Below are 6,438 nucleotides of genomic sequence, written 5' to 3' on the forward strand. Positions count from 1 at the left end.
GTTCAGCCTCCAGCACTCTGAGAAACACACACTCCGTTTCTTCACTCATCATGTTTCCTGTCCTTCTCTCGCTCCTGTCCTCTATATTGCTCACCCTGACTTCTCCTGTAGGTAAGACTCTCTCTCTCTCTCTCTCTCTCTCTCTCTCTCTCTTATTTGTATATGTTATTGCTTTGAATGTCATGGTGTCATTCCTTCCTTATTAATTCCTCTCTTCATTTCTCACTCCATCCTTCTCTCCATCCCTGACTCTCTCTCTTATTTCATCTCTCACTCCATTCTCTATCCCTCTAGCCATCTCTCAGTCCATCTCTTACTCTTCTAATTACTTAATCCTTCACTCCATCCCTCTCTCCATCTCTCATTTCACTTCTTATTCCTCAGAATGAAAAAGTACTCTCTCTCTCTCTCTCTCTCTCTCTCTGATATTCTGTCTCTTTCTTTTCCTCTCTCTATGTCTGTCTTTGCTGTATGAATGGTGATGGACAGATAAATGAACAGAGCAGTGAATAAACAAGTGTTGTTGCAGTGAATTGTCCAAAAGAACAAGTTAAACACTTGTTCTTCATCCTGTTAAAGTCATAACAACTTTAACTCTCTCTCTCTCATCATTATCTGCCCATCTCTCAGTTTATCTGTTCCTCTATGTCACACTCCACTGGGTTTTGTTCAGCCTGTGGTTCTACCCATCATCCTTTATATCCGTGTCTTATTCTGTCTTTCCATCCGTCCCTTTTCTTTCTATCAACTCTTCTGTCTTTTTTCTTTGTTGAGAAGGTTCTCTGCAGAACTCAACTGCAGTGTGTTTTCCTTTCAGGAACAAATCCCAGTCCCAGGACTCTTTTTTTTTGTAAGCTACTGTAAGAACCTTTAAAGAACCCTTAAAGAACCCTTTCTGTAAGATTGCACCAGGTACCCAGGGCTCCTGACAGGTTCAAAATATTAAGAAGAAAGTAAAGAGCAGTAATGTGGAGGTTGTACTGAACACTGAACTGTTTCAGAAAATAAAACAGGTTCTCCAGCGGTTCTTTAAGGGTTCTGATCAGATAGAAAAGCACTCTGTTATACGTAGAACCTTTACTGGTTTCCTCAGAGGGATAAGTTATAAAAAAAAGCATGCACATTGGATTTGTTCTGCTCATATTTGTAGTGTGTGTGTGTGTGTGTGTGTGTGTGTATTTCTGGATGTCTCGCTTTCTTCAAGGTGTTGGACTTCTGTCAGGCGTAACACTCGGGGGAAGGAGAACACACACACACACACACACACACACACACACACTACAAATATGAGCAGAACAAATCTGTAGAAATAGTTAAGGTGGGTGGAGCACAGAAGCACGGCAGGCCAGAACTGAGTTTGCAAAAACCCTTTTTATTTGAGCTTTTCAGCTTTTACTTATTCTCCCACATACACACACAAGTGTTCTCATTCGGGGAGAGCACCCTTCCTCTGCTCTCCCTCTCCTCTTATAGGGCGCGATCACTGGGGAAGACACACAAACACAGGTTAATTCCCGTCAGGTGCAGTGATTCTGCCACTTACCTTCCCTGACTCCGCCCTCCATTCACAGAACGACGCTTGACCACGTCCACGCTGCCACATACCCCCACCGCCCGACTCAGGCCAGGGAGCCATCCGGCCTGCAGCTGACTCCCCCCCCCTTGACGAGAGAGGAAATCCGCCACGACCATCTGTACCCCTGGCCTGTGGATCACCTTGAACTTAAACGGCTGGAGTGCCAGATACCAATGGGTGATCCGCGCGTTGGCATCCTTCATGCAGTGGAGCCACTGCAGGGGCATGTGGTCTGACCAGAGGGTGAAAGGGCGCCCCAGCAGGTAGTAGCGGAGGGCGAGGACCACCCACTTGATGGCAAGGCATTCCTTCTCTATGGTGCTGTACCTGCCCTCATGCACTGACAGCTTGCAGCTGATGTACAGCACTGGACGGTCCTCCCCCTCCACCTCCTGGGACAGAACAGCCCCCAGCCCTCTGTCCGATGCGTCCATCTGCAAAACAAAGGGGAGAGAAAAGTCAGGGGAGTGTAACAGTGGCCCCCCACACAGTGCAGCCTTTACCTTAGAGAAAGGCCGCTGGCATTGCTCCGTCCACTGGACTGGATCTGGTGCCCCCTTTTTAGTCAGATCAGTCAGCAGGCTGGTGACATCCGAATAATTAGGTATAAACCTACAATAGTAGCCAGCCAGCCCCAGGAACTGTCTCACCCCCTTTTTGGTCTTGGGCCTCAGGCGGGCTGCAATCACTGCTGTCTCATTGATTTGGGGACGCACCTGCCCATTGCCCAAGTGGAAGCCCAGATACCGTACTTCCACCCACCCAATTGCACACTTCTTCGGGTTGGCTGTGAGACCCGCTCGCCTCAGCCACCTAAGGACGGCCCTTAGGTGTTCTAGGTGCCGCAGCCAGTCATTACTATAAACAGAGGTGGAAAAACCCAGGTGCAGAAAGTAAAAACCATGCCACATTTTTGCTCCAGCCAATTCAATGAACCAGCTGATCCTAATTACCACATCCCCTAAACCAGGTTGATGAGCTAATTGGTGAAATCACCTGTGTTGAGAGCACAGGCAGAAGGAAAACCTAAGCAGGACTTTTACTTTGTCAATCCAGTTTTTCCACCTCTGACTATAAATAATAATGTCATCCAGGTATGCAGCTGCATAGGTGGCGTGGGGGCGGAGAACCCTATCCATAAGCCGCTGGAATGTAGCGGGCGCCCCAAACAGCCCAAAAGGAAGTGTGGCGAACTGGTGTAAGCCAAACGGTGTGGAAAGGTCGTTTTCTCTCGGGATAGCGGAGTCAAGGGGATCTGCCAATATCCCTTTGTCAAATCCAGTGTCGAATAAAAACGAGCCGTGCCTAGTCGATCGAGCAACTCGTCAATGAGAGGCATTGGGTACGCATCAAATTTAGACACCGCCTTGACTTTTCTGTAGTCCACACAGAACCGGACCGACCCATCGGCCTTGGGAACCAAGACCACCGGGCTGCTCCAGCCACTGTGGGACTCCTCGGCGATGCCCATTTTGAGCATGGCCTCGAGTTCTTCCTGAACCACCTTTTTCTTGTGTTTGGGCAGTCTGTAAGGGCAGCTGCGCACTACTACCCCCGGGGGCATCTCAATGTGGTGTTCTATGAGGTGGGTGCGGCCGGGCAGGGGCGAGAACACATCAGAAAATTCTGTTTGCAACTGGGCTACTTCCTTGAGCTGGGTCGGGGAGAGGTGGTTTCCACAGGGGATCGGAGCGGTGCAGGGGCGCAGATACGTTTTTTGAACTGGGGGGGACAAAGCTGCCAGCAAACCAACCCCAACCCCAATGTGTTGTCAACATGTGTTGACTTTCTAACTATGCCTGTGTGTTGCGTGAGCGGCAGTCAGTCAACAACTCTTCGCAAAGTTTCCTTATGAAACAATATGCTCGCTGAAATTATGGCAGGGAACGCCAGATTAAACATTAAAACTGCCTTCTGAGCACTGTATCTACAGGCTACCACCGAAAGAAGGAGGCTACCAGAAAGGCATCTCTACTCCGTACGATTTTACTTTCACTACGACATTACTTTGAACAGACTATCAAAAAATTGAAAGGTGATATAAAGTAAGGCACAGTTTACTTACAGTTGTTGTTTTTTGAAAAAACGATGCAATTGTTTTCTGCCTTTTCGGTTTGGCACCCTTCATCATGCCGTGTTGGGGTCCTGAACTAGGAGCTGTCCCCGATATGCCTGTCAAACCTGTTGTGGGTAACCATAGCAACCAAGCTCGAGCTCGCAACCTGTGCAGTCTGCGCAGCTCAACCAACCGAATATCAGTCTTTGTTTTGTTTTATATGAGTTGTTGCAACTATGTATGTACTGCTGTGCACCTCAATAACCCAAATGGTAATTAGTCTTTTGATTTTTCCGTGAGGTTTGCCTTATGCAAAGAAAGACAGCATAGACGTTTTTTCCTCCCTATAAGTGGGGGGGACCGAACGAGGTGAATTTAAATCTGGGTGGGACAAATCCCACCCGTCCCACCCTCTATCTGTGCCCGTGGAGCGGTGGGCGATGTCAGTTTTCCCTTTTGAACCTCCGGCCTCAGCTCCGCCTTCTCTGGAACCACTGACACCAATGCCACGGGGACCTCCTCGTTCCAAAGTTTTAACAGATTGAGGTGGTAAATCTGTAATGCCCCACCCCTGTCCGTTCGCCTCACCTCATAGTCGACGCCCCGACTCGCCGTGTGACCTCAAAGGGTCCTTGCCACCTGGCGATCAATTTGGAGCTCAACGTGGGCAACAACACGAGTACTTTATTTCCCGGTGTGAATTCCCTAAGGTGCGTGCCCCTGTCGTACAGACGGACTTGACGTTCTTGGGCCTGCCGCAAATTCTCCTGGGTTAGGTGTGTGAGGGTGTGGAGTTTGGCGCACAGGTCAATAACGTATTGAATTTCATTTTTGCTTGTTGAAGGTCCCTCCTCCCAATTTTCATGCAGCACATCTAAAATGCTGCGTGGCTTACGCCCGTATAATAATTTGAATGGGGAGAACCCCGTGGAGGCTTGTGGGACCTCTTGCACTGCGAATAACAGGGGCTCGAGCCATTTATCCCAGCTTCGTGCATCCTCGCTTACAAATTTTTGAATTATGTTCTTGAGGGTGCGGTTGAACTGTTCGACTAAGCCATCCATTTGTGGGTGATAAACGCTGGTGCGGATCGGCTTAATTCCCAATAACCCATACAGTTCGCGCAGTGTGCGTGACATAAACGTAGTGCCTTGATCAGTCAGAATCTCTTTGGGGATTCTGACTTGGGAGATGACGCGGAAGAGTGCTTCCACAATACTGCGTGCTGAGATATTGCGAAGAGGCACTGCTTCCGGATATCGCTTTGCATAGTCCACCAGAACTAAAATAAAGCGATATCTTCATGTTGACCGATCTAATGGCCCAATGAGATCCATCCCAATTCTTTCGAACGGGGTCTCGATTAATGGCAGAGGGCGCAAAGGCGCTTTTGGAATGGCCGCTGGATTTACTAACTGGCATTCGCGGCACGCCGTACACCACCTACGGACATCGCCGCAAATCCCTGGCCAATAGAACCGGGCCATTATTCGGGCTTGTGTCTTATCCTGCCCTAAGTGTCCGGCCATGGGATTAAAGTGAGCTGCCTGGAATATAAATTCCTGGCGGCTCTTTGGGATTAAAAGCTGCATTATCGGTTCTTTAGTCTGAGTGTCCTGCGTCACTTGGGAAGGACAGGGTGGCATTTGGCTGGAGCGTTTGACCATCAATTACTCTCACTTGGTCAAACGCATGCCGCAGAATCTCGTCTCGCGACTGATCTAACAAGAAATCCGCAAGGGATTCCCCGAGAGAGGGAGGAGGAGCCTGCTGCTCCTCACTCTGACGCGGTGATGACGTAGACGGCTCTATGACAGCTGCTCCCGCCAAAGCCACACCGGGACCTTCCCCTGCTAAACTATGGCAGGCCCCACTCTTCACTAAATGTGTCATTAATTCCCCAAATCCCGGCCAATCAGTCCCCAAAATTATCGAGTGGGTCAGGTGAGGATTAACCGCCTCCTGTACTCTAAGTTTCTCCCCTCGAAATAGAATGTGGACCGACACTAAAGGATAGTTATGAACATCCCTGTGCACACACAACACCTTCGCCAATTGTGCTCTCCCCAATGCCTCGTCTTGCACCAGGCTTTGGTGGATTGAGGTCTGATTGCAGCCGGAGTCCACCAAAGCCTGATACGTATCCCCTTGGATATTCACCGGTATGCGATATGCTCTGGCCCGATCGAGGGCAGTTCCTGGCGCGTCGGGGATCCGGACCACCATGCCCACCTCCATCGCCGAGCACTGATGCTGGAGGTGCCCCGGCTCCCCGCAGCGCCAGCATACCGGCCCAGGCTTTCCCTCTGCACCGGTGTTCCGGAGCTCACTCACCTGAGGGGGGGGAAGACACAGACACAGAAGTAGGAAACGGTAGGGGACCACGGGTGCAGCGGGCCGGCTGGGGTGGAGCCGGCCCCTGCCTCCGCTGTGGGGGAATGGGGTGAGGATGAGAAACAGAAAGGGGGAGAGAGAGAGAGAGAGAGGGAGAGAGAGGGGAGAAGAGGAGACATGCTGTCCTGCTGTCGGAACAGCCGCCATATGGTCCTCCACCAGCTTGATGGCCTGATCCAGCGACGCTGGGCGATGGCACTGGACCCACTCCGCGGTTCCTTCCGGAAGTCAGGCGACGAATTGTTCCAGGGCCACCAGGTCGATGATTCCCTCAGCGTCGCGGTTGTCGTCCCTCAGCCACTGCCGGCAGGCGTCCTGGAGTTGCTGGCCAAACGCGAACGGCCGGCCGATGTCCTCCAGACAGCGCGCGGAAGCGCTGCCACTGCTGCTCCGGGGTGCGACCCACGCACTG

This window comes from Neoarius graeffei, chromosome 28 (assembly GCF_027579695.1).
Source record: "Neoarius graeffei isolate fNeoGra1 chromosome 28, fNeoGra1.pri, whole genome shotgun sequence".
Taxonomy (NCBI): Eukaryota; Metazoa; Chordata; class Actinopteri; order Siluriformes; family Ariidae; genus Neoarius; species Neoarius graeffei.